The sequence below is a fragment of the Myotis yumanensis genome, unplaced genomic scaffold, assembly GCF_028538775.1.
Source record: "Myotis yumanensis isolate MYYU_CA2020_CCGP unplaced genomic scaffold, mMyoYum1.0.hap1 SCAF_4, whole genome shotgun sequence".
Classification (NCBI taxonomy): Eukaryota; Metazoa; Chordata; class Mammalia; order Chiroptera; family Vespertilionidae; genus Myotis; species Myotis yumanensis.
In genome coordinates this window covers 104,343,671-104,365,460 of record NW_027223755.1, presented here as the reverse complement: position 1 = coordinate 104,365,460, position 21,790 = coordinate 104,343,671, and the positions used below count along the sequence as shown (strand labels likewise).

General features: G+C 47.0%; 1 protein-coding gene across 3 annotated transcripts in view; it reads right to left on the bottom strand.

The window, feature by feature from the left end:
* IL21R (interleukin 21 receptor) overlaps nucleotides 1-20,520 on the bottom strand; it is a 37,454-nt gene extending 16,934 nt beyond the window's left edge. For all 3 annotated transcript variants that reach the window (XM_070413418.1, XM_070413419.1, XM_070413420.1), the window contains exon 1: nucleotides 20,093-20,520. The gene's annotated coding sequence lies outside the window, so the exon portion shown is untranslated. The remainder of the gene's footprint in view (nucleotides 1-20,092) is intronic.
* Nucleotides 20,521-21,790: the final 1,270 nt, after the last annotated feature.

Here is a 21,790-nt window from a genome sequence, read left to right as displayed (position 1 = left end):
AGCCGCGAAGGGCACGGAGAGGGTCAGATTACCAGCTGTGTGGCTCTGGGCCAGTCACTTGCCCTCTCTGAGCCTTGCAGGAAACAGTAAAGCCCACTTCCAGGATTCTTGTGAGAATTCAGAGTGATTTGCATGCCCCTGACACCCAAACACTCAATAATAAAGAGCCCTGATGGATACAGAATTTAGAGCTTCAGAAATGAAGGCATTCCAGGAGGACCTAGCCAAGAGCTCCCCAGATGTCTCACTTTCAAAATGTTGGCCATATTTGCAGATCATTTGTTTAATTAATGTTTTCTATAAATGAAGTTACTTACAAAATTAATTCCAACCTCATCCTAAGCAATAATCTCCATAGTCATGCAATTTTCCCAACACACGTTAAAATGAACAACGTTGCTATTAAAATACCATAGCCCGGCGGTGTGGCTCAGTGGTTGAGCGCCGGCCCATGCACCAGGAGGTAGCTGGTTCAATTCCTGGTCAGGACACATGCCCAGGCTTCAGACTCGATCCGCAGTAGGGGGCGTGCAGGAGGCAGCTGGTTGATGTTTCTCTCTCATCGATGTTTCTATCTCTCTTCCTATCCCTTCCTCTCCATGAAATCAATAAAAATATGTGGGTTGTTGTTTTTTTAACGATGTTGGGGGAAACCCCTCATAGAGCTGCTTTGACGAACATGGACCTGGCCCCAAGCCCAGCAGCAGTCCTGTTACCACACTTGGAGGACTGGGCCTCCCACCACAGGAGTCGGAGCCAGACCTGCGCCTCACTAGCGTGTCCACACGTGGGCCCCAGCCCAGCACAAGGCCCTGCATCACTCTGTCCCGTCCCTCCCCAGCAGCTCTGCCTTGACTGCAGGATAAAGCACAAATTCCTTCACCCAGATCCAAGGGCCCCCTCGGCCAACATGCCTCAGTTCTACACAAATGACACACAGGCCCTGGGGGTGGAGAGGAGCTGCTGCTCTGTCCGCCTGGCCTCTCTGCCCCTCTTATGAGGCGCTCCTCCAACTGCCTGGGACTCCCTAGGGTGGGCACCTGGCCAGGGCCGGGCCAGCAAAGCACCCACCGGCCTAGCCGCAGGGGCCGGGTCAGAATGGGCAGCAGCCCGGGCATGCCCATGAGAGCCATCCTAGGAATTTTCTAGAACTCTAATTGAGAGGGACTTTGGGGGTGCCCACTGGAAGCTGGTACCCATCTCTGTCACCTACAGAAAGGTTGCCTGGAAATGAGGCCAGTACGGAGCAATACAGACTAGAGCCCCGTGGCTTCATTTGAGGACCTGGATCCAGCCGTACCTGAAGTCCATGCCTGGACTCCTCATTTACATAAGCCAAGGAGGGGCGGCAGGGAACCTGTTTTGCTCAACCATGTGGAATTATGCTTCTGTTGCTTGCCACCAAAGAAACCTGATACAGTGGGATAGACTCTATCCAATAGAATAAAGGGCCCAGAATTTGAAGCCAGAGGATCTTGGAGCTTTTCTGGGCCTTCACTCTCTGTCCTCAGTTCCCATCTCTAAAATGGGGACAATAATGCCCACGGCACCTGGCCGTGAAGGGGAGTCCGTGGGAAAGCAGACGGGGCAGTGCTCTGTGACTGCCAGCGACGATACGAGGGTGCTGGACTCCTGCTGTTACTGCTCCACTGATCTGAATTACTCAGAACCCTCCTCGCACCCCAGGCCCACCATGCCTCTCTGCCTTTGCATGAGGCAAATTCTCATGCCGTCTTCTCCTTGAACACCCTTTTCCCTCCCATCTCTCTAGCCTTTGCCTTCACAGCCCACCTGCTTTATCCCTGCATCCAGGAAGCCACCTTGAAATGTTCCAGAACTCTTACCACTCACTGCAGTCAAGGTTCCCACCGTGCTGTTTTCTATTTGCCATGTGTCTTTATTTTACCTCCTGTTTCCGCACCAATAAACTAGTCTTAAAGGAAGATGCACTATCACTACCATTGACAGGTAATTAGCATGAAACGGAGAGGCAGTGTGTACCACAGTCGTTGAAACACAGACTTGGGGCCAGCGTGCCTCGGTTCAAATCCCCGCACTGCCATTCGCATAGCTCTGTCCCGTCTCTCCCAGGCCTTGAGAAGTTTACTTCCTGGGCCTCGGGGTCCTCAGGGTGAAATGGAAGTAGTAATAGCAGTACTTGCATCATAAGTTTTTCAAATTAAATTAGTCAATATTTGTAAAGCATTTGGAACAGACCCTGACATATAGTAGATGTTATCTAAGTGTTTCTTAAACAAAACAGTCAACTCACCATAAAACCAAATACAGTGAAATATGAAAACTAAATACAAGGAAAACAAAAGACAGTCATTGAATTTTAGGAAAATGCGACCCCTGCTTAAGACTTAGGACCTGAGACTTTGTGTGCCTTTGTTTGAAGGGGGATGGAAGAGTGTCTGAGAGGCGTTTAAAACATTCTAGCACCAAACCGAGATGCTCACACCCTCCGCCATCAGTGGATTGAGGGAAGGTTGAAAAGGGTCTAACTATTTCAGAGGGGCTCCGGGATGTTTACTACCCGCTAAACCCGGCCGCTGGCTTCTGGGAAACACCAGCCATGACCGATGGATGACGTCTTCTCCTCGTGTTCCCACCCAACCGAGTGGGGACTCCCCCTCATCCCACTGCGCTCCCTGCCCCGAATCCTTCTATTCATGGGACTTCTCACCCGGGCTCCTGAGGGCGACAGCAACTTACTTGCCAGCTGCACACCAGACCCCAGGTGGGTGTGCTTCCTCCGCGAAGGACAGAGGGTGCCCTACTGGGCTTCCTGCGAAGGGACCCTGAGCAGCACCTCCCTGTGCAGCCTCCTGCAGAGGAGTGAAGAGCACCTGAAATCTGTCCTGCCAGGTCCCAACTGGGTGTCCTTGGGCAAGTTCCTGACCCTCTGTTCTCTATTTGCTCATCTGTAAAATGGGGTCACGACTCCTGGCTACAAGTCTGTGGAAGCACTACCCGCCTCATTGCAGGTAAGCGCTCCAGCACAGCCCTGGCTGGCAGGGAGCCCTGGACAGGCGCTTGCGCACCTGGCCCCAGTGCCGAGAAGTGGTTACTGGGCTTGTGGTAATGCAGCTTAAAAGTTGGCCAGATTTCAGAAGATTCTGAGGAAGTAGACCAGCCCGGGGGTAGAAAACAAGATTGAAGTAGCTGCTGTGGAGAATATAAAGTGGTTTCTTTCCCCGTCAACAGAGAAATGCAAATAAAAAGCACAGTGGCACACCATTTCAATTTTATCAATTGGCAAAACCTAAAGTCTGCCGACACCCCGTGTGGCTGAAGACAGGGTGTAATGGGAACTCTCATTCACAGTTATCGGAAATGTAAATTGATACAATTGGTCTGGAAAATAGTTTGCATGAGCTCATTAGCCGTGAGACCCAGCAATTCCACCCCATGTACATTACAAGAGAAACTCTGCCACATGTGTACTAGAAGCGTATGCAGCAACGTTTATAGCAGCATTGATTTTTAATAACAAAAAGCTGGAAACAACCTAAATATCCAACAGCAAGAGAATGGAAAAGTAAATAGTTGGTAGAATTACTCACTGTGAAAATGAATCATAGCTTCACACCACAAAACAAATGACTCTCACAAACAAGATGCGAAATGAAAACAAGTTAGGAAAGGACACCATCTGTGGCACACTCGGCACCAGGTAAAGCTGCTCTATATGTTGTTTAGGTGAACTTCCATGTGTCCTTACAAAGCAAAGAGGTGCCCACGCGGATGATAAACATCAAACTTCAAATAGTGTCGAAAAGGAGGGCATGTGATGAAAAGGGGTCTTTGGGGGTCTCAACAGTTTGGTAAAACTGAGTGAAGTTCCCATGGATGCTGATTACTATATTATTCTTCATACCTTTTTGTATGTCCAAACTATTTCATAGCTTTTAAAATGTAAGTGAATCTTAAGTTTGTAAAGTAAAATGTGGAGGGGGACTTTCACTTCTGGCTATGATGGAGTAGCTGGTCTCAGACTAATTCCCCTACTGAGAACAACTACTAATCAGGGAAAATATTGTGAGAAAACACGAGAGAGCAACCAAGGTAGAGAGTACTTGAGAGGACAGGGTGTCAGAGTGGAGGAAAATGCATTGAAATTCTGTGTGCAATTTTCTTTCAAATAATTTGCCAAGTCATTGCTAATGAGTTACATACCAAGAAACCTAGCAGAGAGCATTTGGTAATAGGCTAAAAAGCTAAGAAGAGATTTTTGGCAATTTCACAATGCTGAGGGAGGAATTGAAGTTCAAGGCCTAAAAAGAAAGATGGGCCCTGGTAAATGCCCAGTTATTCAGGAAAGGTTATGCCTTAAGAGTAAGAAAAAAATGAGAAATAATTTACCTTGACAGCATCAAGGGGATCTGCCTATATGCTATATGTCTACTAGAAGAAAATGAAAACCTATCTGGAAAATGTTAGATTTATCCAAAGCCTTTATATTTTTCATACAAAATGTTCAGCATTCCCTTAAGTTGACAAGGAAAACCAAGAAACAATATCAAATGACCAAAACCCAAGAGGAAAAAATACAATGGAAAAACACATAGGTGACTCAGAAAATGGCATTATCAGACACGATTTAAAACAGCTATGATTAGTATGTTCAAGAATTCCATCAGAAATATTAAATTTATTTAAAATCAGAAACCCTAGAAATGAGAAATACAATAATTGAAATTGATAAAAACTGAGTTGACGGATTTAGCCACAGATGAGAAACATTGGAAGAGAGGATTGGTGAACTAGAAGATCAGTCAATAAAAAATGCCAAGATTGAAATATGCAGAGAAAAAATATTTTTAAATACAGAAAAGAGCAAAATGGGCGTATTAGACATTGTGAAAAGGTCTAAAATACATGTATTTGGAATTGAGAAAGAACTACTCAGAAGCAATAATAGAAAATGAGTTAAGTATTTTTCAAAACTAGAAAAAGACATTAATCCACAGATTCAAGAAATTCTACAAAATCCCAAAAGGAAAAATACAAAGAAAACCACATCTAGATACATCATAGAAAACTTTTTTAAAAAAATTAAAGATAAATACATACTTAAAAGCCAACTTAAATTTTATATCCAGCAAAAATATCCTTAAAAAAAAGTTAAGATCAAGGTGATAAAGAAATCAATTAAAACTCCACAGTTAACATCATACTTAATGATGAAAAATTAAAAGTTTTTCCTCTAAGATAAACAAGACAAGAATATTCACTCTCATGACTTTTATTAAACATTGTACTGGAGGTTCTAGCCAACATGATAAGTCAAATAAAAGACGTGAAAGGCATCCATATTGGAAAATAAATAAGGTGTTGCTGTTTTAAGATTATATAATTTTGTATATAAAATCCTAAGGAATTCACACCAAAAAAAAACACCAAAAAAACAAAATGAAATAAAACAAATAAACAACCAAATACAATAGTTCCTTAGATATGACACCAAAAGCACGGCAACCAAAAAAAAACAACAAAAAGATAGATTGGACTATTTCTTTCTTTATTTTTTTAAATAGATTTTATTGATTTTTTACAGAGAGGAAGGGAGAGGGATAGAGAGTTATAAACATTGATGAGAGAGAAACATCGATCAGCTGCCTCCTGCACACTCCTTACTGGGGATGTGCCCGCAACCAAGGTACATGCCCTTGACCGAAATCGAACCTGGGACCCTTCAGTCCGCAGGCCAACACTCTATCCACTGAGCCAAACCAGCTAGGGCTAGATTGGACTATTTAAAATTTAAAACTTTTGTGCTTCAAAAGACACTATCAAGAAAATGACATGACAATCTACAGAATGAGAAAAAATATTTGCAAATCATATCATTGTTAGGGGTTTTGTATTCAGAATATATCAAGACTTAAAAGATCACCCAATCTTAAAATGTGTAAAAGATTTGAGTAGACATTTCTCTAAGGAAGTTATATTAATGGTCAATAAACACATGAAAAGATAATCATTATTATTAGTCATTAAGGAAATACAAATAAAGACCTCAATGTGATACTTCATACCAACTAGATGGCTATTTTAAAAAAAGGAAAATAAAAGTATAGGCAAGGATGTGGAGAAATTGACAACGTTGTACATTGATAATAGGAATGTAAAATGGTGTATCTTCTGTGGAAAACAAATTTGCAGTTACTCAAAATGTTAATACAGTATAGTGTCATCACATGACCAAGCAATTTGACCTCTAGAATGTAGCAAAAAGAGTTGAAAACATATGTCCACAGAAAACACCTTGTACACAAATGTTCACAGCAGCATTATTCATAATAGCCCAAAACTAGAAGCAACTCAAATCTCCACCAATTGGTGAATGGACATACAATATGTAAGATATCTATACAATGGAATATTGTTCAGCCATAAAAATGAATGAAGTAATGATATATGTTACAACATGCATGAGCCTTGAAAATATATGCTAAGATAAATAAACCAGAAGCAAAAGCCACATATTGTGTGATTCCGTTTATATGAAATGTCCAGATTAAGCAAATCCATAGAGACAGAAAGTAGGTCATGGTTGCCAGGGACTAGAGCTTTGAAGGGAGAGGAATGGGAGTGACTGCTAAGGGACGTAGGTTTTTGTGTGTTTTTGAGAGATGAAAATCTTTGGCAGTTAGGTAGTGGAAATGGTTGCACAACTCTGTGAAAATACTAAAAACCACTTAATTGTACACTTAAAAGAGTGATTTTTATATGTAAATTAGATCTTAAAATTTTTTTTAATTGAAAGCAAAATAAATATATTTTCTGACCAGGAAAAGTTGATAGAATTTGTCGCTGGTATACCCGCATCAAAATATATACTAAAATGAGTTATTCAGGCGAAAGAAAAAGAATCCCAGATGGGAAGAAAGCTACCATAGGAAGAAATAAAGAGCAAGAGACAGTATTATAAATATAAAGAAATATGAATTGCTTAAAATAGCAATAATGATAATATTATGAAGTTTAACTACATGTAGAATTAAAATACATGATAATGATACCCCAAAGGTCAATGAAGTGAAAGGTCACTGCATTGTCTGGGAAGTGTTAAAGGTACTAATATAAGATAGTCTCTAAAAATATCAAACATGCATGTTGTAATCTCTAATATAAGCACTAACAGAATTGAAAAAGGAAGTATAACTAACAATAGACTAAAAACATAGAATAACAATTTGTTTAAAACTTTATCCTTCTAAACCAGTGGTTCTCAACCTTCCTAATGCCTCGACCCTTTAATACAGTTCCTCATGTTGTGGTGACCCCCAATTTCATTGTTACAAATTGAACATAATTAAAGCATAGTGATTAATCACAAAAACAATATGTAATTATATATGTGGTTTCCGATGGTCTTACGCGACCCCTGTGAAAGGGTCGTTCGACCCCCAAAGGGGTTGCGACCCACAGGTTGAGAACCGCTGCTCTAAACAATGGGACAAAAAAGGGGAAAAAAGGAACAAAGAATAGACGAGGCAAAAGGAAATAAATAGCAAAATGATAGGCTTCATCTCAAACACATCAGTACCTTTATTAAATATAAGTAAACTAAACACTTGAATTAAACACGTAACCTTATACCAAAACTTGACATTAAAAGAAAATTAAATTATAGGTCAAACACTCTGATAAATATACATACAAAAATTCTATGCAAAATATTAACAAATCAAATCTAATGATATATGCAAAAGTAGATAATACATCATTATCACATGAGGTGTATTTCAGGAATGCAAGGTTAGTTCAACATCTGAAAATCAGTCTAGTGGTTTCCTTTAATCCATGGTTCCATTTTATGCGGTTTTATTTATGCATGGTCAACTGCGGACTGAAAATATTAAGTAATTCCAGAAATAAATAATGCATAAATTTAAATTGGTGCGATAAAATCTCACACTGTCCCACCTGGAGCATGAATTATTCCTCTGCCCAGTGTAGCCACATTTTATATGCTACCTGCCCATTGCTCACTTAGCCTTGTCTCAGAAGTCATCAGATCCACTGTCGTGGTATTGCACCGCTTGTGTTCAAATAACCCTTATTGTACTTGCTGATGGCCCCAAAGCACAAGAGTAGTGATGCTGGCGATTCAGATATGCCGAAAAGAAGCCATAAAGTGCTTCCTTTAAGTGAAAAGGTGAAAGTTCTATACGTAATAAGAATCAAAATCATATGCTGAGGTTGCTAAGATATGCAGTAAGAATAAATCTTCTATCCGTGATATTGTGAAGAGGGAAAAAGAAATTTATGCTAGTTTTGCTGTCACACTTCAAACTGCAAAAGTAAGAGCCACGGTGCATGATAAGTGCTTAGTTAAAATGGAAAAGGCACCCTCGCTAGTTTTGCTCAGTGGATAGAGCATTGGCCTGTGGACCAAAGGATCCGGGTTCGATTCCAGACAAGGGCACATACCTTGGTTGCAGGCTCCTCCCTGGCCCGGGCCCTGGTCAGGGCACGCGCAGGAGGCAACCAATCGATGTGTTTCTCTCACATCGATGTTTCTCTCTGTCTTTCCCTCTCTCTTCCACACTCTCTAAAAAATCAATGGAAAAATATCCCCGGGTGAGGATTAACAAAAACAAATAAATAAATGAATGAATAAAATGGGAAAGGCATTAAATCTGTGGGTGGAGACATGAACAGAAAATGCGCTCTAATTGATGGCAACATGTCGGATCAGAAAGGACCCCTGAAATGAGTGGACCAAGTCATTTACTGCAAGTAAGGGATGGTTACCCTGATTTAGGAATAGGCTTGGCATTTTATCATCTCACATCATCACAAAAATAAGGGTAAGTACAGTACAATAAGATATTCTGAGACCAACATGCATAAGGAATGTTGACACAAAAAATCCTCAACAAAATACTAGCAAACCACATTTAACACCACATTAAAAGGGATATACACTATGAATAAATGGGACTTAACCTTGGGATGCAAGGATGGCTCAACATACAAAAATACACTACATCAACAGAAAAAGGACAAAAATGACATGATTATTTCAAATAACGCCGGAAAAAGCATTCGACAAAATTCAACATCTTTTCATGATGAAGACATTGAACAAACTAGTAATAGAATAAAATTACCTGAACATAATAAACACCATAAATGAATACACTGTTCGCCTCAATGGTAAAAAGCTGAAAGCTTTTCCTCTAATATTAAAAAAACAAGGCAAGGCCTGGCTGGAGTGCCCAGTGGTTAGAGTGTTGGCCCAGTCACCGAAGGGTCACAGGTTCGATTCCTGATCAAGAGCATGTACCTGGGTTACCAGCTCGATCCCTGGCCCCAGCTGAGACATGTGCAGAAGACAACCAATGGATGTGTCTCACATCAATGTGTGTCTCTCTCTCTCTCTCTCTCTCTCTCCTTTCCTCCCTCCCTTCTACTCTCTCCAAAAATCAATGGAAAAAACATATTCTCAGGTGAGGATTAACAACAAAATAAAAACACAGAAACAAGGCAAGAATGCTCACCCTTGCCACCACTAACATAGTACTGGATGCCTTAGCCAAAGCAATTAGTCAAATAAATAAATAAGTAAATGGCAGACAAGTTGGAAAGGAAGAAGTAAAATTATCTTTGTTCACAGATGGCATGATCTTAAATATAAATAACCCTGAAGATTCCATATGATAAACCTGTTAGACTAATTAACCAATTCAGTAAAGTGGCAGAATACAAAACCACACTCAAAAATCAGCTGCATTTCTATACACTAACAATGAACAATGCAGAAAGAACTTAAAAAGCAATGCCATTTACGATAGTATCAAAAATGATAAAAGACCTAGGAGTAAACTTAATCAAGGAGGTGAAAGACTCGGACACTTAAAACTACAAAAGAAATAGCTGAAAGAAATTAAAGAAGACACAAATAAGTAGAAAAATATTCCCTGTTCATGGATTGGAAGACTTAATATATTTTAAGTGCCCAAAGCAATCTACAGATTCAATGCAATCTCTGTCGAAATCCCAATGACGTTATTTGCAAAAATAGAGAAAAATCTTAAAATTTATATGGAATCTCAAAGGGCCCCAAATAACCAAATCTTGAGAAAGAAGAATGAAAATGAAGGCCTCGGACTTCCTGGTTTCAAAATATATTACCGAGCTACAGCAGTCAACGTAGGTATTGGCACAGAGAGAGACAAGTAGGTATTGAGACCAATGGAACAGAATAGAGAGCCCAGAAATGAACCCTGTAGACATTGGGGGCGGGGGGGCAGAAGGAGAGTCTCTTTAACAAATGGCGCTGGGAAACCGGGAAATCCACATGCGAAAGAATGAAGATGGACTCTTATCTTACATCACATACAAAATTAATTCAAAATGGATTAAAGGCCTAAATGTAAACCCTGAAACTATAAAACTCCTAGAAAAAAAAATACAGGGAGAAACTTCATGACATTGGGCTTGGCAATTATTTATCGGATACGACACCTAAAGCACAAGGAACAGAGCAAACAGAGACAAATAGGATGGCCTCAAACATAGAAACTTTGGGGCAGCAGAGAAAGCAATTGACAGAGGATAGTGCAACCTACAGGATGATAAAAAAATATTTGCACACCCTATATTGAATATATTCAGAATTTATAAAGAACTCCTATATCTCAAAAACATACTAAAACAAAAAAAGTGCTCAATTGGGAAAAAATGGGCAAAGGACTTAAATAGATATTTCTCCAGCGAAGATAAGCAAATGGCCAACGGGTGTCTGACAAGATGCTCAGCATCACTAGTCATCAGGGAGATGCAGATCAAAACCACAATGAGTTACTACTTCACACCTGCTAAGACGACTACTGTGCTGGGGAGGATGTGGGAAATTTGGATCCCTTGCACCCTGCTGGTGGAATTGTAAAATAATGCAAATGCTACAGAAAACAGTATGGAGTTTCCTTTAAAATATTGAAAATAGAACCACCATGTAATCCAACAGTCTCATTTTGGGGTACATATCCCAAAGAATTGAAAACAAGATCTCAAAGAGTAATCTGCACACCCATGTTCATTGCAGCACGATTCATAATAGTCAAGATTATGGAAGCAACCTAAATTCATCAGCCAATGAACTGATAAGAAAATGTGGTATGCATGCACTGGAATATTATTTAGCCTTAAAAAAGGAAGAAAATTCTGCCGGATGCTCACACATGAATCAATTTTGAGGACATTATGCTAAGCGAAATAAGCCAATCATGAGAGACAAGTACAGCATGGTTCCAGTTATATGACATATCTAAAGTAATCAAACTCATAGAAATAGAAAGTAGAATGGGGGTCGCCAGGGGCTGGAGGAAGGGGATATAATAGGGAGTTGCTCCATGGGGATAGAGTGCATGATGAAGTTTTAGAGATCTGCTGTATAACAAAGTGCATGTAGTTAAACTGCTCTGTTCTGTGTTGTACACCTAAATATTGTTACGACAGTAAGAAAATATTTACTGGTTTATGAGGTTCAAGGCTAGGAATTCTGCTTTGCAGCACAGTACCCTTTCTCATGGGATTAGCAGATGGCCATGTCTACAACCATTACCAAAGCAAAGGTAGGAAGTCCCCAGCTGGTAGGTAGATGAAGCGGGCTGGGTTTTTCAGCTATTTCTTCCTACATCTGGACCTCCGGCTTGCGAAAGTATATTAACAAAGTTAATAAAGTGTAAAAAAAGCACAACTATTTCTACACACTAAGAGCAAACATGAAATTTTTGAAATTATATAACTTACATTAGCATAAAAATCAAATTTCCAAGAATAAATCTAATGAAGGATGTACAAGACCTCCACACAGAAATCTACAAGATATTTGTAAGATAATTTTTTAAAAATATAAATAAATGGAGGGACATACTATGCTCATGGATTGGAAATTTTAATACAGTCAGCCCTCTGTATCTGTGTTTCACATCTGTGGATTCAACCAACTGAGAATCAAAATTATTTTTTAAAATCCCACGAAGTTTCAAAAAGCAAAACATGAATTTCAGCACGATGCTGAATCCATGTGAATGAAGTGGTGTGTAAGCATACCTTGCTGTCGCTTCTATGCAAATATAGGTTATATGCAAATACTGTACCATCCTATATAATCCTATATAATAAAAGGCTAATATGCAAACCGACCAAATTTTGGAACAACCGGATGCTATGATGCACACTGACCACCAGGGGGCAGAAACTCAATGCAGGAGCTGCCCCCTGGTGGTCAGTACACTCCCACAGGGGGAGCACCACTGAGCCAGAAACCAGGCTCACAGCTTGTGAGCACAGCGGCAGTGTTGGGAGCCTCTCCCACTTCCCTGGCAGCGCTAAGGATGTCCAACTGACGGCTCAGTCTAAGCCATCAGTCAGACATCCCCCGAGGGCTCCTGGACTGCAAGAGGGCGCAGGCCAGGCTGAACCCCCGCCCCCAGTGCACAAATTTCATGCACCGAGCCTCTAGTTTTATATAAGGGACTTAAACATCCCTGGATTTCAGTATCCACAGGAGATACTGGGACAGATTCCCTGTGGTTATCAGGGATAACTGTATTCTAAAAACGTCAATTCTCCCCAAATTGAACTATAGTTTCCAGGTAAACCCAAGGTTCAAAAAAAATCCCCAGCAAGATTTTCTTTGGTGGAAATTGACAATCTAGTTCTACAATTTACATAGAAATGCAAAGAGCCAAAAATAATTTAGACAATCTTGAAGAAAAATATGGCATTGTTGAAAGGAAAAACAAATGAGCCAATGAAAAAATAATAGAGTCCAGAAATAGATTCACAGATATAGCCACTTAACTTTCAACAAAAGTACCACTGAAAGGCCATGGAGAGCGTGATCTTAAAAATGAGGGCTGATTAATTGGGTATTCATCTAGAAGAAAATAAACCTTGACCCTCTGCTTCACATCACCCATAAAAATAAGTTACAGATGGATTGTAGACCTGTGTGAAAGCTAAAACAATGACGCATGTGGAAGTAGAAGAAAACTTGGGATATTATTTTCATGACCTTATGGCAGGCAGCACCTCTTTAACAGCACATACCAAGCTCTAGCCATAAAGAAAAAGACTGACAAATCGAACTTCATTAAAATTAGGAGTTTTTGTCCATCTAAAGCAGTGATGGCGAACCTATGACACGCGTGTCAGAGGTGACACGCAAACTCATTTTTTTGGTTGATTTTTCTTTGTTAAATGGCATTTAAATATATAAAATAAATATCAAAAATATAAGTCTTTGTTTTACTGTGGTTGCAAATATCAAAAAATTTCTATATGTGACATGGCACCAGAGTTAAGTTAGGGTTTTTCAAAATGCTGACACGCCGAGCTCAAAAGGTTCGCCATCACTGATTTAAAGATTCCATTAAGAGAATGGGGAAAAAAACAAAATGGGAGGAGATTCCATCTATATCTATACTCACACACATTATACATCCATGTATAGGGTGTCCCAAGAATATATACACACACTTTGAATAATTATAAAGGCAGTGTTTATGAAAATGCATTTCATTTTCAAAATGGAGCTATCAGCTGTTAAAGTGTGTATACACTTAGATATATATACATATATATACATATAGATATATATACATATAGATAGATATAGATAAATATAGATATAGATAATTTTTTATTTTTTAATGCTCACCCAAGGATATGCTTAGAGAGAGGTGGGGGAGAGAGAGAGAAACATCTGTGTGAAAGAGAAACATTGATTGGTTGCCTTCTATATCTGTACCCAGAATATAGAAAGAACTCCTACAAAACAATAAATAACACAGAACTCCATTTTTAAAAAATAGACAGAAAACTTAAAAAGACACTTTACAAAAGAAGACATCTAAATGGCCAATACGCATGTTGAAAGGTGTTTAGAATCATTATTCATCAAGGAAATGCAACTTTACATCCCAATATGATACAACTGCTCATCCACCCAGAATGGCTAAAATGAAAAAGACAGACTATTCCAAGTGCGTGAAAAGATCTGGAGTAACCGGCTCTCTTCATCTTGGCCCAGTTTTCCAGTAAGAGTGTAAGTTGGTGCAACCATGTCAGAAAGCGTCAGCTGAACAGGACACCCAACACTTCCATTTCTAGATCATGCACCAGTGAGAAATCCTATATAATAAAAGGCTAATGTACAAATTGACCGAATTACAGAACAACTAGTTGCTATGATGCACACTGACCACCAGGGGGCAGATGCTCAACGCAGGAGCTGCCCCCTGGTGGTCAGTGCGCTCCCACAGGGAGAACACCGCTCAGCAGGAAGCCAGGCTCACGCTGGCGAGTGCAGCGGCGGTAGCAGGAGCCTCTCCCGCCTCTGCAGCAGCACAAAGGACCCCTCGGACATCCCTCGGGGGATGTCCACCTGCCAGATTAGGCCCACTCTCCGCGGGGTCCTGCGAGAGGGTGCAGGCAGGGCAGAGAGCCCCCCGAGTTCACGGATGCCGTGCACCAGGCCTCTAGGGTATATGTATACACACATACACGCGGAATGTGCCGGGTGTTCACAGCAGCATTATGTACAACCTCCCCAAGCTGGAAAGAACCAAGCGCTTGGTTTCTCTGTGTCCTCTTTCTCTCACTGATCGTTCGGGAATGGCATCCATTTAGTTCCTCAAGTCAGTCCTCATCCCCACTGTGATTCAGGAGGGGACTGGAGTGGAAAGTGAAAGGTGAGGAGCGAGCTGAAGTAAATGACCCGGTTCCCATGGGGACCAAGAGGCAGTGGAGTGGGTGAGGAGGGACTCCCCAGCGCGCCAGGAACAGAGCCCACGGGTCACCAGAAGGGGAAGTCTCAAGACCGAGGGACTTCCCGAAAGGGAACACAGAAGAGAGGGCTCGAGTTTATCCCTGGGCTCCAAGGACTCTGCCCACCTTGCCTGCTACGGGCTTCCTCCCTCATCTCCCTGCTGCCAGCGGCGACCCCTCCAACCCCATCCTCGTTCCACTACGGCATCTGTGGCTCCTCATTGACCTTCAGAGAAAACCCCAAATTCCCGAGTCCAGAGCTTTCAGGATCCACTCCCCAACGTCCCGTCCACCCCGTGTCCGTCCCGGACCCCGGATGCACCGGGTCTGGACGGCTTCGCCGACGTCCCATCCATCGGGCTGCCGTGCCCGGGCACATGCGTCTCAGCCACCGGAACGCTCTGCAGGCCGTGGCGACTGCCTGCCTCCTACTCAGTCTTCAAAATCCAGCTCAGATGTCATCTCCTGCAAATCTTCGACCTCCCCAGGGAGTGAGTCACTCCTTCCTCTGGGGTCCGTGCCTCCACCAGACAACACTGCTCGTGGTGCTTTCGGCGGCATTCGAAGCAGCATCCAGGCGGGGACCGCGTGTGTCTCGGTTACTGCCGAATCCCCAGTGCCTGACACATAGGTGCTCAGACAGTCATCGCAAGAGCGACTGAATGAAAGGGCACGCTGTCTATATGAGTGATGAGGGCTTTGAAGCTTAACCTCAACGTTGAAACCTATTAGACTGTGGTCCCAAGTTAAATCTTACTCTTTTCTACTCCCTTTCTTAAATTCGGTGCCTTGGGGATCTTCATGCACTTGATCAGGACAAAAGCGCCAAGGCTTCAACTTTTTCCCCACCTCAGGGTCTCTGCACATGCCGTTCCCTCTGCCTAGAACACTTTTCCTTGTGCTTTTTGCTTCCTCATTCTCGGCTTTCAATCTGCACTCTCTGGAATGGGCCTCCCCCGCAGCTCTCTGTGCACATACCCCTTCTTGTCTCCTTGTTCACAGTGTGATACTAGGACTGGTTTAGTACATGTTCCTGGTTTTGTGTCCATGACCTATCTCCAGCCTCAGAGCATACGCGCCCAGAGGCTGGGAAATTGACTTGTGTTGTTCACCGCAGTGCCTAGAAGGGGGCCTGGAACATAGTAGGTGCTCAGCAAGCAGCTGGAGAAGCATGGGGAGTGAATGAATGAGGCTAAGAATGACTGTGTCCAGTCACACAAGGAGCAGGCCTGAGGCAGCCCCCAGAGAGGTCTCGGTTTCCCCATCAGCTTCATCCGTCTCCAGGAACTGCCCCTACCCTGGGCAGCACCCTCAGTTTCCAGGGTCTGAGCCATCATGACTGCTGTCGTCAGGTTAGGAACAGGGCACTTCAGACAGGGACAGCGGGTCGCCCGGGGGCAGCAGCTGGTTCCCCCCTAACGGAGCGCTCAGGCTGAGGAAGAGCCAGACCGCTGGCCTTGGATCCGAACGGAGGCTCTGCCACTCACTCACAGTGGTGCCTTGGGCCCATCTCCTTTCTCTGAGCCTCAGTTTTCCTCATCTGTAGAGTGGGGGCAGTGCCCTGTGCCCTGGCCTGGCTGAGGGGGGATGAGGCAGGTGTTGGGCACACTGTAGGTGTGTGGGTAATGTCAGTTGCTTTTTACTTTTCTTGCCAGTGACGAGGGGCGGGTTGTGGGTGTGTGAGGGCAGGTATGCCAGGACATCGGCATTATAGCTTAGTCAGGAGGAGCTGAACCTGAGAGGCAGCGCCTGTCCTTTCCGAGGATGTACAGCCTCGGAGCCTGTGGAGCTCTCAGTCTCTCTCTCCCAGCCCAGCCTGGGTCCTTGTCCATGACGCCCTTTCTCGCCTGAACAACCTTTTCCTGCTGGCACTGCTCCCAGCCTGTGCAACCTCCCCTAGCTGAGGAGCTCTCCCACTCCCGGCAGCCTTCCCCTGCCTGTGCCATCTCTACCTGCCCCACCATCTCCACCCAGACTGTGCAACCTCTCAGCTCCTGCAGCCACAGCGCACTCCAGCCCCACTTTCCTCAGACCAGGAGGGGCTGGCTGTAAGGCAGAGAAAGAAAAAATGCTTTCAACCACAACTGCTTGAGGCCACGAGGTGTGGGCAGGCCCCCACCAGCCTGCCCTGGCCCCGGTGCCAGCCAAAGCAGCCTGCGTGTCACTGGTTTGTGCTGGGGAGAGTTGGCAGGTCCTAGTCCCAGTCTACATCACCAGGCAGATGAGGAACTCGAGGCCCAGAGAGGTCCAGAGCCTCGCCCGTGGTTGCACAGCGAGGAGGGACCAGGGCCATGCGGGTGCACTGGCCTCACCTCCTTGGGGACAATTTGCATAACCAGATCCTCCCTGGGGGCTCTGGGACCAGCAGGCTGGGTTCCTGCTGCAGGTGTTCTGGCCATTCGGGGCCCTCGGTGGGCTCCCTGCCCACACCCGGGGAAGTGAATATTCTCAGGTTGCCTCAGAATTTCCACGTTTACTCAGAGCTCTCATTTGAGCTGTCATAAAAAGTCCCTCTGGCGGGGTGCCAGGGCGAGGAGTGGGGGGTGGCACCTGTGAGTCCGGGGGTGGGTGGGGGCTCCTCCCAGCCCCCCCTCCCCCACCCCTGGGCTTGGAGGCCCTGGAGGGCAGGGAAGAAAGACACATGAGGAGAGGGCTGTTAGGAAGTCCTTGTTCCCCTGTCTTCACAGCTTTCTTCCCTCTGCTTGTAAATGACTTCCTGGGTGACCCTAGAAAAACCCGCCCTCGCTGAGCCTCAGTTTCCCCACCTGTGAACGTGGGGAGTAGAGTCATCGTAAGAGCCCACCTATTGAGGGCTTAGCCTATGCCAGAAGCTGTGCCGAGTGTCCTAGCTAATAACAAGGGGATTATCGCCAATAATATTGAAAGTAAAACATCAGAGCTGTGCCCTATGGCCTCATCCTCCCCATGGCTGGCTGGCTGTGCACCACTGCATCCCGGGGGCAGGGCAGGGCAGGGCCTGGCGCACAGTAGGTGCTTCATAAATACATGTGGAACCAACCTCACAGCAAGCTCGAGACAGGCACTATGTCCATGTGACAGATGAGGAAACAGGTTCAGAGAGGTTAGTGGCTTCCTCAAGGTCACACAGCTGGGACTCACACCCAGGTCCGGCTGAGTCCAAAACCCCACATTAGCCGACGGTGAAGGACTGCTCCCCTCCCGGCTGTGGAGGAGAGGAGAGCTTCCTTCCTTCTCTTCATTTTTCCCTCCAGCGCCAGGAAGGCCGAGATGCTGCGGAGAAGCTGGTGCCTCCAAAACCTCCAGTGGCCGGCGTTTCCAGCTTCTCTTGAACTGGCCTCCCTCCAGCATCCACCCCCCCCCCCCCCCGCCCCGTCGCCCACAGCCTTGAGGGGCTCCAACCCCTCTCTTCCTCACTGGGGAGGGGCGAGCCTGCAGCACATCTGAGGGCTCGGCCTTCGCCTTGCTTGCCCCTCTCCCAGCCCTGGGTCTCGTCCCCCTCCTAACACGGGGCTACTTGAGTCCTCCGCAGAGAGGCTGTGAGATCCAGACACCCGGCCAGGGGTGGGGTGGGCAGCATCAGGGCTCTGCCTCTTCTAGTCACAGTTGACATGGGGCAAGGTTCTCCCCACGGAGCCGCAGTCTCATCGGTGACGGGGCTGAATGAGGCCGCAGCCTCACCTGTGTTGGGGGGATTATACGAGGCCCTGGAGTGCCTGCAGCATGCTGAGCGCCCAAGCCAGGAAGGCTGGGCCGAGGGAGGCAAGACTGCGGCTCCCGAGGGGCACCCTGCACCTCCACTGCCCGTGGAGAGTGGTCCTTCCCCTCCCTGAGCTCCAGGCTCCTCGGGCTGTAAGTTCCCCTCCTGGGAAGGCCTCCAGCCAGCAGCTTTCATATTTTTACGACTTCAAATCCTCACAACCAGCCCCACAAGGATGGAGCTGCCTGTGTTCCCATTTTACAGATGAAACTATCAAGGCTCCATGTAGCTAGAAGAGCCACAGAGACTTGGCCAAGCTCACCCAGTCCCGCATGGCTGGACTCTGACCCCGCCAGGTTTTCCCCGCTCCACCACGTGCCTCTGAAAGCCCAGCTGTTCCCCCGGGGGAACGCAGGTGTTCTCCCCCAGCGCCCCGACTCCGTGATGCCTCCTGCCTGGGCCATGCTGGTGCCCCCCCCTCCCCCACCCCTCCCCGCAGCGGCCCTGACTCCGTGAGGCCCCCTGCCCTGGGCCATGCCGGTGCCCCCCCCCCCCCCCGCCCCCCAGCGCCCCGACTCGGTGATGCCCCCTGCCTGGGCCATGCAGATGCTCCCCCCACCCCCCCAGTGGCCCTGATTCCGTGAGGCCCCCTGCCTGGGCCATGCCGGTGGCCCCCCCCCCCCGCCCCCCAGCAGCCCCGACTCCGTGAGGCCCCCTGCCTGGGCCATGCCGGTGGCCCCCCCCCCCCGCCCCCCAGCAGCCCCGACTCCGTGAGGCCCCCTGCCCTGGGCCCTCTGCTCCGGCTGAGCAGCACTTGCCATTCCTTCCATGAGTCCCGGGTTCCCACTCCAGGCGCTTGCTGTCCCCGCTCCCCTGCCAGGAGTGTGCCTGTCCCTGCCTTCACCTCTGTTTCAGTCAGAAATGGACCCACCCTCCAAGGCTCAGCCTCAGCCCCCAGCCCCGGCGCTCTCCGCTCTCCTCGCCTCCATGTTTGCCCCTCATCGCCTGGTCCCCGTTCTTTTATGCGAGGGATGAGGGGACAGCACGTGGAGGGCAGGACCAGCCCCCCAGTCACCTGCCTGAGTCACCTTGGGAAAATCTTTCTACCTCTCAGAGCTTCAGTCCTTTGTCTGTGAAATGGGCGGACCGACCCATTTTGAAGGATTAGGTAAAACAGAGATACAACACAGAAGTTGGCACACGTTGATGCCTCCCACCCACCCCCAAAATGGGCCCCCTGGCCGAGACACAGGGTCTCACCCAGCCCACCCCGCCCAGCTCAGCTGCCCAGAACCTCGGGGACTGTCGAGTCACATTGGATCTAGAACCGGCTTTCCCTCCCCAGCCCCTTGCCTTTGGGAGGCTGGGTTTACAGAGAGCCCCCGGGGCACCTGGCCATGCCCTGCCCCGGGCCCGCAGGCCGCCAGCAGACCCACGCCAAGGCCCTCCAGCCCCCCTGAGCCCGGCTGCACAGGAGACTCCAGCCAACTCTGCTGGCCTCACTCATGTCCCCAGCTGTGTTGAGGGCCCGGGACCCCTCCTGGCCCTTCCACTTCAGGCGAGGACTGGGCCCTCCTGGGCAGAGAAGGTGCCCCTGCCCCAGCGTCCAGGAGTTACCTGCTATTCCAGCTTCTTCCTCAGACGTCCATTCCGCGAGTTGAGGCCACTCAGTGGGCTCCCAGGGGGCAGCTGGGTTCCGTGCGGTGGGAGGACAGGCAGGGCTCTAGGATGGGAATCCACAGCCAACACCGAGTCATCAACCAGACAGGATACAACCTGCCCCCTGGACAGATGGGAGCTGGGCCCTGGGCAGGCAGGCCACGCAGTGGTCAGTCACGTCCCAGAGAGGTCAGACACGGACAGAAGAGGGTCATCCTGGGGCAGGGACCGATCGGCTGCACAGGGATGGACAGACAGCAGGCAAGGGCAAGCCAGGCAGACAGGAGGCAGGCTGTCGGTTAGACTCAGGGAGAAGCAGTTGAACCCCAAGCCCATCAGTCACTCGGCAGAGTGCCCCCAGCGGGTCCCTCAGAAGCTTCTGCCGACATCGCTGCCCCAGTGTGTATGTGGGGTGGGGAGGAAGAGGAGGAAGAGGAGGATGTGGTGAGAGCTGCCCACTGCCCCGCCCACAGAGCAGCTGGCTCCTCCCCAGAGGGAGTGAGAAAGAGGTGGGAGGGTCCCAGCTCCCAGGGAGGGCAGGCAGGAGGGGTGTGTGGTGCCATGCTGGACAGGGAGGTCCCTGGTGGTCCTGAGAGTCCAATCTCAGCTCAGAGAGAAGACTAGGAGCCCAGGTCCCCGGGTGCAGCCATGGCAGCGACCCCCCCGCAGCCCCTCTTCCAGTCTGGTCCGCTTCGTCCGAGCATGCTGCCTGTGGGCCCAGTGAGGTCTGAGTTTGGGACCCCTCCCCCCAGATTCCTTGGCCCCTGTTTGAATCCAGCCTATGGCTGCAGCGCTGCAGGCAGCAGGACCCTGTCTCCACGCCCTTGAGGGGACAATCCCTTGAGCATGTCACATCACCTCTCTGAACTCCTCCCTTTGCCCATCTGTTAAATGGGCACACCTAGCCATGGCCGGGCGGGGGGCGGGGGGGGGGGGGGTGGCGGGGCAGCCATGACACATGGGAATTCAGGAGGAAAAGAGAGAAAAGGATTCTAAAGAGGGTTTCCATCTTGCTGACGAGCCAGGGGCCCATGAGAGGGTCAGATGTCTCTGGCAGACCTTTGAAAAGCCAGGGGGCAAAGTTCAGCAAACTCACCCACAGCAGCTGAAGAAGGGCCCGAGAATGGCGGCCGCTGTGGCCACTATGACTCTTTCACATGTTGTAGGCTCCTGGGTGGTCTCATTGTATCCCACAGACCCTGTGAGGCAGACAAGGTTATTCCCATTTCACGGATGGAGAAACCAAGGCTCAGAGGGCTGAAATGTCGCACAAACTGGGAAGTGTCACCGCCAGGGTTTGAACCTGGGTGGGTCTGCTTGCTAAGCCCGGCCAGGCTGTGGAGATGGGCCCACACGAGGATGGCAGGTTCTCAGGGCGGATGGGCTATTTAATGATGTTTTGATGACACAGGTTCAAACTCACATGTCATCTCTTCCCCACTGACTCATTTTTGGGAAACAATTTGCCGCTAACCCACATGTCCGGTCCAAAGGAAAAAAAAAAAGAAAGCATCTTGCTATTTATTTCTTCTATTTTTTTTTCTTTTTCTGGCTGTTTTTGAGGAACTTGGCCGGTTGGAAGGATGTGCGCGTTCTCTGGAGAACAAATCTTGGAAGAAAGCCAGCTCTTCATTTTCTTTCTCTCCATCTTCAGGG